The sequence below is a fragment of the Mastomys coucha genome, unplaced genomic scaffold (genome assembly GCF_008632895.1).
Source record: "Mastomys coucha isolate ucsf_1 unplaced genomic scaffold, UCSF_Mcou_1 pScaffold21, whole genome shotgun sequence".
Lineage (NCBI taxonomy): Eukaryota > Metazoa > Chordata > Mammalia > Rodentia > Muridae > Mastomys > Mastomys coucha.
The window spans coordinates 60,325,188-60,338,728 of record NW_022196904.1 but is presented as its reverse complement, the minus strand read 5'-3'; the positions used below and the strand labels follow the sequence as shown (position 1 = coordinate 60,338,728).

General features: G+C 40.4%; 2 long non-coding RNA genes across 3 annotated transcripts; one reads left to right on the top strand and one right to left on the bottom strand.

The window, feature by feature from the left end:
• Nucleotides 1-342: 342 nt before the first annotated feature.
• On the bottom strand, nucleotides 343-4,322 carry LOC116102380. Of its 2 annotated transcripts, XR_004123118.1 has the most exons (3): nucleotides 4,193-4,322; nucleotides 1,297-1,456; nucleotides 343-427 (listed from the first exon to the last, which is right to left on the bottom strand). It is a non-coding gene; the product is annotated as an uncharacterized LOC116102380 (long non-coding RNA). The 2 variants fall into 2 exon arrangements; XR_004123119.1 differs by lacking the exon at nucleotides 1,297-1,456.
• Nucleotides 4,323-4,825: 503 nt separating this feature from the next.
• LOC116102382 lies at nucleotides 4,826-10,979 on the top strand. The gene is made up of 3 exons (XR_004123123.1): nucleotides 4,826-4,915; nucleotides 7,020-7,054; nucleotides 10,825-10,979. It is a non-coding gene; the product is annotated as an uncharacterized LOC116102382 (long non-coding RNA).
• The last annotated feature ends 2,562 nt before the right edge of the window (nucleotides 10,980-13,541 follow it).

Sequence of the window (13,541 nt, the reverse complement as noted above, 5' to 3'; positions counted from 1 at the left end):
TAATTAATGGCTGTTAGTTCCCCCCATTCACCCACCCCCACCCTTTAAATGAAAGCTTAAATGGGGGGAAAATGGAATGTCAGTCAGAAGCTGGCTCGTACCAATCATAATAATTATAATCTATTAGAATTAAGCCATAATCATTAGAATTTCTTCTTTTCTCCTACCTTTGATGGCCTGTTTCCTCTGTTTCATTAAAAGCTGTGATTTTTACGGATGCTCTTGTTATTCCTATGTTTTTCATCAGAGTCTAAGGCATTTTAACGGGAGAAAATAGCTCTTTGCCTATAGAAATAGATGTTAATACCTTAGTTACTTGAAGCAAGCAACTTTTGCAATATGTGTTTCTGGTGTCCATAGTCCTCTTTATTTGGGCCCGTCCAGCATTTTGTTGTATTCTCCTCTTGCCCAGCAGCTGGATCCTGACCTTCAAGTTTTTTTTTTTTTTTTGAAAAAGAGAGAGAGAGAAAAAAGAATTCTTTTCAGATTGCAAGTTTCCCCCTTCTTACCCTCCCACTGACACCATCCTATTCAGAACTGGAGATAACTTTATTCATCTACACGTCATTGTATCAAATTCAATAGGCAAAGTGCTTCCACAAGCGCCTGAGCTGCTGCGGACAGTGATGTCTTCATCCTGCACCATCCCCAACTGGCCCCCAGTGCAATTGGATTTTTACCAACGTCTTTTCAGGCATGAAATGAGCACAGTTACCAAAAAAAAAAAATAATAATTTCAAACAAGTGTTTCATTACTCCTTTGGGTCACTCTAGATATATTTTCCCAGTAAATTTCTCAATTGGGTGGACTACATTAGCACCAGGCTGCCTTCTTAGGATTCCTCTCTACCTGCTGGGAAGGAAGGAGGGATCTGTTTATTCATCAAGTTTCTTAAACTGCAGAGATTTTGATGAAATGTGTTTGGTGTTGCAACTGAGACCCAAACCTTATGAAATGATACCAAGGCATGGCTTACACACAGGGTATTTATTGCCTTTAGAGAGATTCTGTGTTCAGAAAACAAAATACCAAGCCTGCCTCCTGATGGATTTGGGAAGAGTGGGAAAATCTCTCTCTCTCTCTCTCTCTCTCTCTCTCTCTCTCTATCTATCTCTCTCTCTCTCTCTCTCTCTTTACCCCTCCCTTCCTCCTTCCCTACCAACCCGTCTTCTCCCTGCTCTGCAACATGTTGATACGCTTTTCAGAGTTTAGGATTCGAAAAGAGGAAAAATAGAAGTTGCTTAATGTCAAGAACATGAAATAATTGTTTGATGTTGGATGTCCTTGCTACAAACCTCAGCCTACTGCCTTGAGCCAGGCGGCAGGGTATCAGATTAGGTTTTCTGGGTGGGAATTGGCTTTCTTCTTCTGATTCCCCAAAAAGGTAGTAAGTGAGCTACAACATAGCCTTTTTTTCCCAAGGTGGATTGTTCTTTGAAATCATCACAAGGATCCCTTTTAAAACAAAAGATACTTTAGGATTCTGAAGTTCAAAAAAAAAAAAAAATCCAACCATAAAAATCTGGGCTCAAACAGTTCTGAACTCAGTCACGTATCCTTGTCCAGGCCTGAGACACTCCCCTCCCCCATATCAGAATGCAAAGCCTGAGAGCAAGTTGAATGATTAAAATTAAATAGAGCATCTAAAGTCCTTAAACCAGCCAGCCATTATAAAACATTCTAGATCCTGGAGATAGAAAGGGAGAAAGATCTTTTAAAAAGCAGACTTACACCATTGAGTAGGTGTTTTTCTACTCTAGCTTCTATATGTTTATGTAGCGAGTGTTACAGACATTTGGAAGGATTTGAGAGTTTCAAAAGAGAGAAGTTTATACATTAGTGCTGCAAGTTGCAAAACACTGTTGATATTCAAATGTTTATTGTGCAAAATCTGGGATAAGCTTCGGCATGAGGGCCCCTTTAAGTGCCTACAACCCTTGCTAATTCCCCTCAGCATTGAGGCGTGCACAAAGGCCTTAATCCAATTCCACTTTTTTTCAGAAAGCCTATGCTATTTTCCCTCACATAAACTAACAACACTACCCCATCACGCTGCAGAGTGGGTCAAAGAAAGAGCGCTCTCTGTTTATACTTCAGCAACACCGTGTTTCTCAGGAAAGCATGGTGTGGGACTTGAAGTGCTTCCCCCAGACCCCAAGGCATCTCTGGGGAGGCAGGGTATTTCAGACACTAAGGTGGTAATTTTTAAGGATGCAAAAAATGTTCTGGGAGGGGAGTGTAAAGCATTCATGCATCTGTTATTTGTGAAAAGAAATTGATCGCTTTAGCCACATTCCTGAAGTTCTGATTTGAATGACACAAGTCGGGCTTCCTTTGATAAGAAAACATGCATATTTTGATAGGGCAGCCTTATTTTCTCTAGAGACTGTGGCTCCCCGCTCTTTTTCTATTTTACCCCACCCCCACCTTCCATCCTGGTCTTCCTAATTTTCTGAAGGAATTTCTTACAGTTACCTGAGGAAACTCTTTACTTTCTTCCAATCACTGGTTCCTTTTATCAAAATGAGAGGTTAAATCAGCACAAATTTCAGGCTTCTATCCTTCTAATTTTTTCTTAATATCTTTCCTTCCTTTCCTTCCTCTCTCACTCTTTTCCATCTTTCCTTCTCTCTCTTTCCTTCCTCTGTCCTTCCTTTCCTCCTCCTCCTCTTCCTCTTCTCCCTTCTACTTGTGCCTCTGACTTTGGTGGCAATTTCTAATTTAGGTACAGATAATGCTACAAAATAGCAACACCCGTGCTTGTCAGTGGACATTACACACTTGCCTCTGATTGTGAGAACACGTGTGCCTGATTACTTTCGTAATGAACTGAGAGGCACAATTGCAAACAACCATGGTTCTATCTCAGAGATGCATTGCAGGGTGGGAGTGGAGAGCTCCTGAGTCAGTGTCAGAGCCGGACTTTGGCAACTGTTGTCAGTAAATATCAAAACACATGGAATTCTGGGTTCTAATTGGAGAGAAATCGGTCTTGTTTTATTGATTTCTACTCATGACATCAAACTGATGAAATATACTTTTGCAACTTTTCAGTGTCTTTACTTTTCCATGAAGCCCATGAGAAAAGAATCTGATGATTCCTCTCAAGTGCTTGTTTTAGAACTGCAGCAGCAGGTCATCGCCCTGGGACACTACACCTGCTACATTTCTATAAGAGAACACGAGACAACAATTGGATACAGAGTTTTGTACAGTTTAAAACACTAATCTTTACACATGAGAGAAAGTTGTGAAACATGATAAAATCAACCTTTTTTTTTCTTCTGATTCTCAACATCTCTCTGGATTTTCTTCGGAAGCAATATTATCTGGGGTGCACTGTCTGCAATGCTCCCCGGCTACCCTCTGAGAGGATACAAAGATGGTATTTGCTGTAATTAGTTTGTATAAGAAGAAAAGAAAGTCAATGGTCTCTCAGAATTTCATTACATTTTAATGTCTGGGGGGTGACATGGATGTATGCGACCCTATTGCTTGGGAAGGTACAGGAATTTGAGGGCAGTCTGGACTGCAGGATGGGACTGAGTCAAAAACTAATAAATAAACAAACAAATGCAACAAAAGGTTGGGGACAGGGTTCAGCGGGTATGAGCCATTGCTCTGTAAGCATCATTGCTCTGTAAGCATCAGGAGTTTGAATCCTTAACACGTACATCAAAGGCTATGGCATGGCTGTGCCAACCTGGAGTCCAAGTTTGGGGGCAGTTACAAGGAGATGCTGAGAGTTCACTGGCTAATGGCCAGCCTGCCTAGACTAAGCAGTAAATTTCTAGTTCAGTGAGAAATGCTGGCAATAAATTTTGTAAAAACAAAATAAAACAAACCATGTTAGTAACTGGAGAGCCATTAAGAAGAACACCTAGTGTTTTGCTCTGGCATCTCCATATGCAGGCACAGGCACTCGTATCCACATACTTCTGTAAATGTGCAACAAACACATAGCTACTTCCCCACCAACTCATGAAAAGTCTAGTAGGAGTGCAAATATATATATATATATATATATGTATATATATATGTAAAAATACTGTACTGACACCCAGTAAAAACAAAAGTTTGCATGAAATAGCTTAATGAGGAGTAATTCAGAGCTCAGGAAGCAGGGCCAATCCCACTTGTATCTGGTCTGATACCTAATGGTCTGCTATTACATTATCAAAATTAAATCACTTAGGTAATTAGGGTATTTTCATCCTTGCAGGACTTCTCAGTAGACAGGTCAACGGCTCGAATGAACATAGAAATGGATTTCTCTCTGCTCCAGAGGTCATCATGGGTGGCTTTCTGTGTTGGGAGGGAATGAGTATCCTCTGATGTGAAGCAGTGACAGGACCAGTTCCCTTTATGATGGCAACAATGTAACTTAACTCTAGGAAACAGGAAGTGACATCCTGTAACAAACCACACTGGGTGGAGTAATACGAACATATGGTTTTAAATCTAAGGAAACAATAAAGGTTGCACTTGAACCTGGCTGAGCTCTAGTGGTTAGCATGCAATTATTGGCATAATTAACAGCAATGGTTTGTTTGTTTTGTTTTTTAATGACTTTGGTAAAAGATCTAAATGAAGCCTCTCTTTTCTCATGGAAGAAGGAAGGTAGGGAGGGCAACAGGAGAGAGGAGGCAAAAAAAAAACATATTGGAAGACAAAGTTAGGATCAAACATGTAGTTGTTCAAAATGTACTGTAGGGCCGGCAAGATGGCTCAGTGGGTAAAGGTGCTTTCAATACAAACCTGGTAACTCTTGTTTGATCTCCAGACCCCACATAATATGGAAGGAGAGAATCAACTCCATAAGTTTGAAATATTGAGTTTGACTGAGGTGATGAGACTTCCAGGGACAGCAAGACCAGCAGTGTGGCAGCTCTGAGAGATTCCTGCTCATGCCAGGTAGTGCCTGCTCACTGTCACACTTAGGGTTTGATGAGTGTGAGGTGGCTGTGATATTGGCATCATTGGAGAGCTCCCACTCAGGCATGCCTTCCTTCTCACCAGTCTCTACATAGTTGCCCTGTGTTTATGTTATGGGAGAAATGTCTACATAAACACATGTCCCACACACGTTACACACACACATCATGTACACACCAAACCATCCACATACTACACCTTATATACCACACACACATACATATACACATATACACATACTACACATATGCACAGATACACATTCATACACACTATAAATCATATACTCCACATACATACACTCACACATATACCATATATACACACTCACATACATATTAACACACACAAACATACACATACACACTACATGCACTTGCACAAGCTCACATGCATACTCACACACAAACACACATATACACATACATACACATACACACACAGACCATGTATCATATACCACACCCACAGTCATAAACACACCATATACCACACATACACTCACACATACTCACGCACTTGCACACGCTCACATGCATCCTCTCACACAAACACACATGCACACTTATACATACTCACACATACACACACAGACCATGTGTCATATACCACACCCACAGTCATAAACACACCATATACCACACATACACTCACACATACTCATACACACACACACTCACTCACACACACACACTCACTTACAAACACATCATGTACCATATGTGAATATACACACACATATTCAAATACACACGCTCACACACACAAACACACACTCTCACATACAAACATACACACACACTCACATGTACTCACACACTCACTAACACATACACTGTAGAGAGTGTTTGGAAGACTGGTGGTGGTTCTGAGCTACTTTGTTTATAAAGGATATTAATCTTGTATAATCCTCACCAGTTCCATTTACTGAGAAGGGAATAAACCTGAGTTCAGATTCCCATTAAACCCACGGTTATAAGGTGGACTGAGGATGGACTTATGCACAGGGGGTTAGGATGGCTGGAAGAGAGTTAGCCTTTATACCCTGATTCTGAACCTCAGACACTTCCATGGTTGGCAGGAGTCAAAAGATTATGGAGATTTATGCTGGACCACTAGTGAACTGGAAAATGGGTATCCTACTTGAGGCATGTGTGTATCTTTGGTTCAGTTTTCTATTTAAATAAAACAAAGCCACTGCTCAGATGAACCAAATGGAAGCAACTGTGAGCAGGGAGCACACACATGTTTGAATCTCCAGATTTTCATGCCTGATATGGTGGCTTCTGACGCTCACATTAGAAAGAGCATCCACTGGAAAGGAAGCTACGGATGGAGGATTGAAACCTTCAAGTCTAACTGGACTACAGAATGAGTTCAAGGTTATCTTTGGCAAGTTAGTGAGGCTCTGGCTCAAAATAAAAAGTAAAGAGAGGACTGGAGAGGTAGGTCAGTGGTAGAGCGCTTGCTTAGCCTGTGCAAAGTCTTAGACTCAGTCCTCAACACTCAACACAATCCAACCGAACAACCCAAAGCAGCTAGTTACAGTATTCTCCCAAGGAGATGCCATTTGTGTTCTCTAATTCAGCATAAAATAGATCATATTACAAAGACAATCATTTGGCTATGATTGACAGTTGAAGGATTGTAAAGGTTGTTCTCTGCCTTTTATTATCTTTTACTGGTTTAATCTGACCCCTTCTGACTGTGTGTGTTGGTCAGATACTTCCAAGCCAATGGGATCTCTGACTTTTGTGTTTCCATGGCAGTCTGGTATGTTACACAGCATTGGGAAGGCTCTTGGGTAGCCAGGTCATCAGGACCTACTTGAAAGCTAACATAGCCAGGATCCAAGCCCCTTCCATGGGTCTGTGGTTCCCACATAGGGTATTAGATAGCAATGAGTCTGGAGACCTTTTGCTGGATCTTGTCTCTGAGCTAGTGCCACTAGCCAAGAAGAAGGCTCTTTTCTTCTGCCTGCTCTGGGTTCCATTGGCCCAGGGGAGTCTCTGATTCTCTTATCCTATATGGTGCTCCTATGGTGCCTTCTTTCCATGATTCACAGTGTATTCTCGTGTTTCAGGGACTGAAGACACAAACTCCTTCAGGAAATAAAAGGTAAGAATAAGTAAATAAATAAATGAGGGACATTAAGAATCAAATGGGTAGGACTGCCATAGGCTGAAGAATAACTGAATCTCTAAAGGCTTTCAAAGTCAACTTAAAATACACAATCCATAACACAAGTTGTCTGTGCATGCACAGCTAAAACTCTCAGTCTGAAACACCCTTGTTTAATCTTTTACAAAATATTGGAAGAAACCTTAGTTATTACTTTCATGTTACAAAAATCCCCATGGTAAGAAAACTAAAAAATTCAAATGACTAGCGGCCTGTTTTGTCTGGAGTGATCATGTGAGTGGGAGAAATTCATAGGGAAAATAAAGTAAGACATCAAATAAAGTGTTAGGCAATAAATCATAATGGTTAATTTTGTGACTTCTTTTTTTTTTTTTTAAAAATGAAGCCACATGTGTAACAGTAAGATGTCTCCCAATTTTATTCAGCATGCACTTGGATGAGTAGGTTTACTTAGCTTATTCATTTCTAGGTAGGAAGGATACTATCCCTAGGGAGTCCTTGCGGGGTCTGAGTATAAAATGTAAGACACCTGTATATAGCAAGTTATTGGCAGGCAACAGGATCATCACACCCATTTTATAGTAGGGGAAACTGAAGCATGAGTAGATTTACTAGGAAACTTCCTCAGCTACAGGGCTAGACAAAAGCAGAAATGGAATTAGATTGCTGGTGGGTCTGACCTCAACTTCCAGAGCCTTCCTTGTCTCTAGTCTAACTAGCCACGTCCCAAGGCCTTTATAAGCTAGATTATGTTTTTTTCCCAAGCAGGATGACGTCAAAGTCTGTGAATTTATTTACCCAAGTTTATGCCAGAGGAAAGGTAAAAACTTCAACTGTGCAGATTCTGGAATGGACTCGTTCAGGAGCTTTAGGTGGCTTCCTCGGCAACCCCCTGAGAGATGCTCCCAGGAGTCCTCTTGGTCCCCTCCAAGCCACTCTCTCTTTCTAAATGAACCATACCAGTTCTATTCAAGGTGGATCGACCAGCAAAAGCTCATTTAAGCTCTCCTCTCAATGGCTTTATCCTACCTCCTAAACTCAAAAGGGGACAGGCAGAAAGGGGCTCACAAAAGCCTCTTCTCCCTGTAGTCCTTGTAATGGGCTCATTAAGTGCCCGCCCAGGCTTGTTATAAAATACTGTGGAAGCAGCTCCTAAGTAGCTGGCTGTTTGTAACAGATAATATCAAACTGGGGAAACATGTAAAAGCACATACAAAAACAGTAAAACGAGATGTACTCTAATGATAACAGCCAAACAAGCCGGGAAACAATTAGTCACTCCATGTATATGATGTGGAGTTTGTAGCAGACTCATTTTATTTGAATTCCTTGTCAACTTTTAACTTTGGTGTTTTGTGTATGAGGCAAATAGAGGATACTCAATAGGGAACGTCTGTACCACAGAGAACTGAATGATGCGGTGGCCTCTTTCACTTGTTATTGATTAGTAATATTGCTCTTAAGCCTCATGCCAAGGATGCTGGGGATTGCCTTGGAGGTTTGTTTTTTAATTCCACCAGATAAGAATGTATCTGTGTAAACTAATCTGACTCATCAACATCATTTATATTTAGTAATATTAAGGCTAAAATTGAGTTTTTAAATTATAGTTGATGCTCAGAATCTGTCATACTTGCATAGGACATAACGAAACAGGGACTTGGCAAACATTTGGTACTGCCCATTGCCTTTTGAGAAATTGCACCTCAATGAGGGGAAATTCAGATTCTATGGAAGAATTTTAAATTTGAGGTGACAATCCTTATGTTATTATATATGAAATAAACCTAACATATGTAAGAGCACTATTATATTCATTTTACTGACTTTTGCTCAAAAATAATCTTTCAATCTCCAGGAAATTGAACATATAACCTCTCTGGCAGTGAAATGCTTTCTATATGTAAAGATATGAGAGTCATAAAAATACATTTTTTGTGTCTCTTATCAGAGAATCACGAAATGCTGATATTACTGACATAACTCCTGATATTATAAATAATTTCCATGAGGAATAATGTATGTAAGATGTCATTTCTTTCATCAGTATGTTACTTAAATAGACAGGTTTATGAACTGTACTGTCTCCCCCAGCCCCCATGGCCATGCCCCAACTCAGTTGGAAGTCTTTACAATTCTGTTTATCTAAGTTTCAGTTTGCTTTATCAACCCTCATCTGGTTCTGATGGAATTCATTCCAAGATTCCAAAATTAGGCAGCAGAGGGGCCAGACCCTGGATTAGCATCCCCAGGATCTAGGCCTTTCCCTGCCACTGATACCACATATGACTATCAGTTATTGGCCAAATCATATATCCCATCTGTTATCCATTGTCAAATGAGGAAAATAATTCTTTTGTTGATTTCCTGCCTGGAATTCTACTTTAACAACATTTTCAGATAATGAACAAACATGGGGTCTGATTGACACCTAGGCTCAGTAAATGGAACTCATGAGCTCTGTCCCTTTGGAGAGGATAACATGGTAAGAGTAGCCACAAAACTTTCTAAAAGTTTTAATACATCTTGTACTGGGATCTATTGAATAATCAATAGGTAGTTACCTTACCTTCCCTACCTCGTGGCCACTTTTTCCTATTTCCTCCTCCTCCTCCTTCTCTTCTTCCTTTTCTGCCCTCTCCTTTCTACTTCTCTCTTCTTTTTTTTTTCCTTTTATTGGATATTTTCTTCATTTACATTTCAAATGTTTTCCCCTTTCCAGGTCTTCCCTTCAGAAACTCCTTATCCCATCCCCCTCCCCTTGCCTCTAATGAGGCAACCAACTCCTGTCTTCCTGCCCTGGTATTCCCCTACACTGGGGCATAGAACACCCTCAGGCCTAAGGGCCTCTCCTCCCACCGATTCTGACTGATGTCTCTCTTCTTATTCATTCTCCTTTCCTTGTCCTCCTTGTCTTTCTCATCCCCCTTGTCCCCCTCGTCCTCCTCACCCTCCTTATCCTCCTCATACTCCTCCTCCTTTTCTACTCTTCTTCCATATTAGGCCTTGTACTTGTGAAGCAAAGGCTCTACACAAAATTTCATCCCTATCCCCTTTTCTTTCTTTCTTTTTTCTTCTTTCTTTCCTTTTTTGCTTCCCCTCCCTCCTTCCTTACCTCCTTCTCTTTCTTCCTTTCTTTTTCTTTCTTCTCTTTCATTTTTTGTTTTGTTTTTGAGACAGAGTTTCTCTGTATAGCCCTGGCTGTTCTGGAACTCACTCTGTAGACCAGACTGGCCTCGAACTCAGAAATCTGCCTGCCTCTGCCTCCCAAGTGCTGGGATTAAAGTGCTGGGTGACGTATGCCACCACTGCTGGGCTAATTCAGCAATTTCACTGCTACACTTTTTAAAAAATTAGCACAAAAAATCTGAAATATCTATCTATCTATCTATCTATCATTTCTTTCTTTGTTTTTTTTGTTATTATTAGTTTTTTTTTGTTTTTGTTTTTGTTTTTTTTTTAAACAGGACCTCACTAAGTGGTCCATTCTAGTCTTGAGGTTACTCTGCGCTCAGCTAAGACATGCCTTGTGATCTCCCTACCTCAGTCTTCTCTGGCTGTACTCCTTGAGCCAGCTGAAATATGTTTTCTCTAAAAATTATGACATAGAATAATATCTTCTATTTTTAATATAATCACCTCGTCAAAGTAGACTCTTGTCTGAAGGACAAACGGATGTCTTTTGGCACAGTTAGCACCATTCTGTCTTCGATTTATCACTTCTACTTGTGACATTCTTCCTACAGATGGAAGCACATGTGTGCGAATATGCCTGTTTCCATGGCTACTTTGTGGCATTGTTTATGACAACAAGACTGGAAATGATCCTCATGAGCATCAGCAAGGTACTGCTCAACACATGGTATTTGGTGACCTACATTGCATCATTCACTGAGATGAGCAGGATATCCCTAAAGGACTGATGTGGAGATGCCTTCAAGTGGACCATTAAGAAACAAGCAAGCTTCAGAGTGGCATGGAAGACATCTCATCCTTTAAAAAGATGTATGTGCACATATTATATAAGTATAATGTACTTAAATATCCAGCCACTATAAATGCACCAAGGGAGAAAGCTGAAGGTGAAAGGACCAGCAGTAGCAGCCACCATACTTTTCCCTATCTCCTTTTGGAGTTTATACTACATGCACCAACTGCAAAAGCAATAGTAAAAGCAAACACTTTAAATATCTAGCAGTATTGTTCTAATGGCTACAGGGGTTAGTTAGATCACTGAATCTTTACAAAGGGCACACAGGATTAGAAGTATTGCTATGACCCTCACTTGACAGATTAACAGGATGAGGCTGGAGAAAGTGAGGGCACGTATCTGAGTTCACAATAGGTCTGGGCTCAGATGCCGTCTCACAGAGGCTGCATATGATATGGAATCTTAGTGACATGGCTGTCTTTTTGCATTGTAAATGCCTCTCAGTTGAACAATGCTATGGTTTTGTTTCCCACTGCACAACTACAGTATAGGCTCCAAAGGACTCAAGGTACACCGGATTCTTCAGTCCAACTGTGAACAGTTTAACTGTCATGGGGATATTTTTGTCCCTGGCTCACTATTGCATCTTGGGATACTATGTATTCTTGAATGCAAGCAAATGTTAGAATTTTACTTCTCAGCTATATAATGCATGCAGTCCTTTCAATTTCCCCTTTACAAATTTTGTGGTAAAAAGTTTTCATTGAACACGTTTTTCCCCTATTCCAAATGTACATTAGCCTGAGCACCAGGGAATTCTATAAATTATTCACTTTCTTTGAAATAAACACATTTAGTTTAATCGTAAGTACAAGTATGTTTACAACTCTTCTCTATAGCCAGTATTCACTTATTCTAATAGCCAGCACCAAAGAGAGCATCTCATTATTTACAGATGTAGTTCTTATAGCTTTAATAGATGTTAACATTGATTTTATTAGCTGCTGGAGACAGAACCCAGGGCACTTAACAGCCATGGCGGAAGGAATAGGTAAGTTGTTTAGTGATTAGAAAAGGTGGATTGATTTTCTTCCATTGCTGTTCTTCATGCCTCTAATTTCGCAGTCAGTTTGGCAAATAGGAAGCCCTTTCTCTGCATATTTCATGACTTCCCAGCCTTTGCCTCAATTTTCAGTTGTCTCTGCAGGCCAACTTCAAGTTCAGAGATTTGCCTCATGCTGCTTCCCTCCACGGGCAGGGGCACTGAGGCTTTTAGATGTCTCACAAGAGTGTCTTTGGAAGTTACTGGGAGCTCAGTTTGATGTTATAATCAAAACCCATCAGCCCTGAAAACACTACCCCTCAGGCATGAGTTCAGGAGCTCCCAGGCAGTGGCACCAAGGGCTGGGGCTGAGGAGAATTGGAAGGAGCAACTTCACAGTCAGGAGGTTTGCTTCTCTCTACACAGCACAGCTTGGCATCAAATCTGCTGTCCTTCTGCCAGAGTCTTCCAAGGGCCAGGATTACATGCACCACCATGCACGGCTTTAGAAATGAGCTTTAAGTCTTCCACACAACACGTTTAGTTGGAACCTATTTGTCTGGGAATGTTTTGAAGAATGGAGCTGAGGTTTAGGACTTGAACAAACATGGAGATGCATTTCTTTCTAAAAAAGTGGAAACCCTTCATCTTCTGTCCATTGCCTTTTGATGCACTTAAAATAGTTCATAAAATGAAGATCTCTTGAAGAGACTTGTTCTTTTACTAGGCATGGCTTTTGGAAGTTCCTGGAAGGAGCAGTGAGCTTTTGGATCTCATATCAAAGGGTTTAAAGTTAATGATTTTAAGTGTGGTTGGGTTTTATTGTTCCTCTGGTGGGCTACAAACTTCAACCACTCTTTGACCCCTGCTCCCTCAACTCAATTCCATCTAATGCTCTGTGACTAATATGGTGGATATTTAATCTACTTTGCAGCTGAAATTACTTTTAAGAATCACTTTCCCCCCTTTTGGAAAACTTACTTTGGAGAGAAATTGCTTATTGTAAGCATATCACAGAATACATTTTTAAAAGCTTTTCTCCCAGGAACAATTAAAGCTCATCATTATGTTGGTATCACATTAGAAATGAGACAGGAAAATATTTTTCCATATTCTAGATGGAAAAATAGAGTCAAAAGGAAGAATGGACTGTAACCTCTCTGATCCTGTTATTCGTGTAAATATGGTAAGTAGTGGTGTCCTGGCAGATATTTACTGCAATGTAATTAAAGTGGGAGGCAAAAATCAATGGAGCACAGAGTTATGAGATTCAAATGGGATCCTTTTGGTCCATTTTCTTGATAAGAACACATGTGGTTGCCCTTTAAGCCTCATTTCAAGGTGAAAGGATCTGGCTATCCCACAGATAACATTCTCCTGGGCATTTGGAAAGATACACTCCAAACACTATAAGACTAGACACTTGTGGTTCACCTGAGATCAGAAAAGCTGAACCTATTACTTCCTTTGTCTCTAATTAGTGGCTGGAC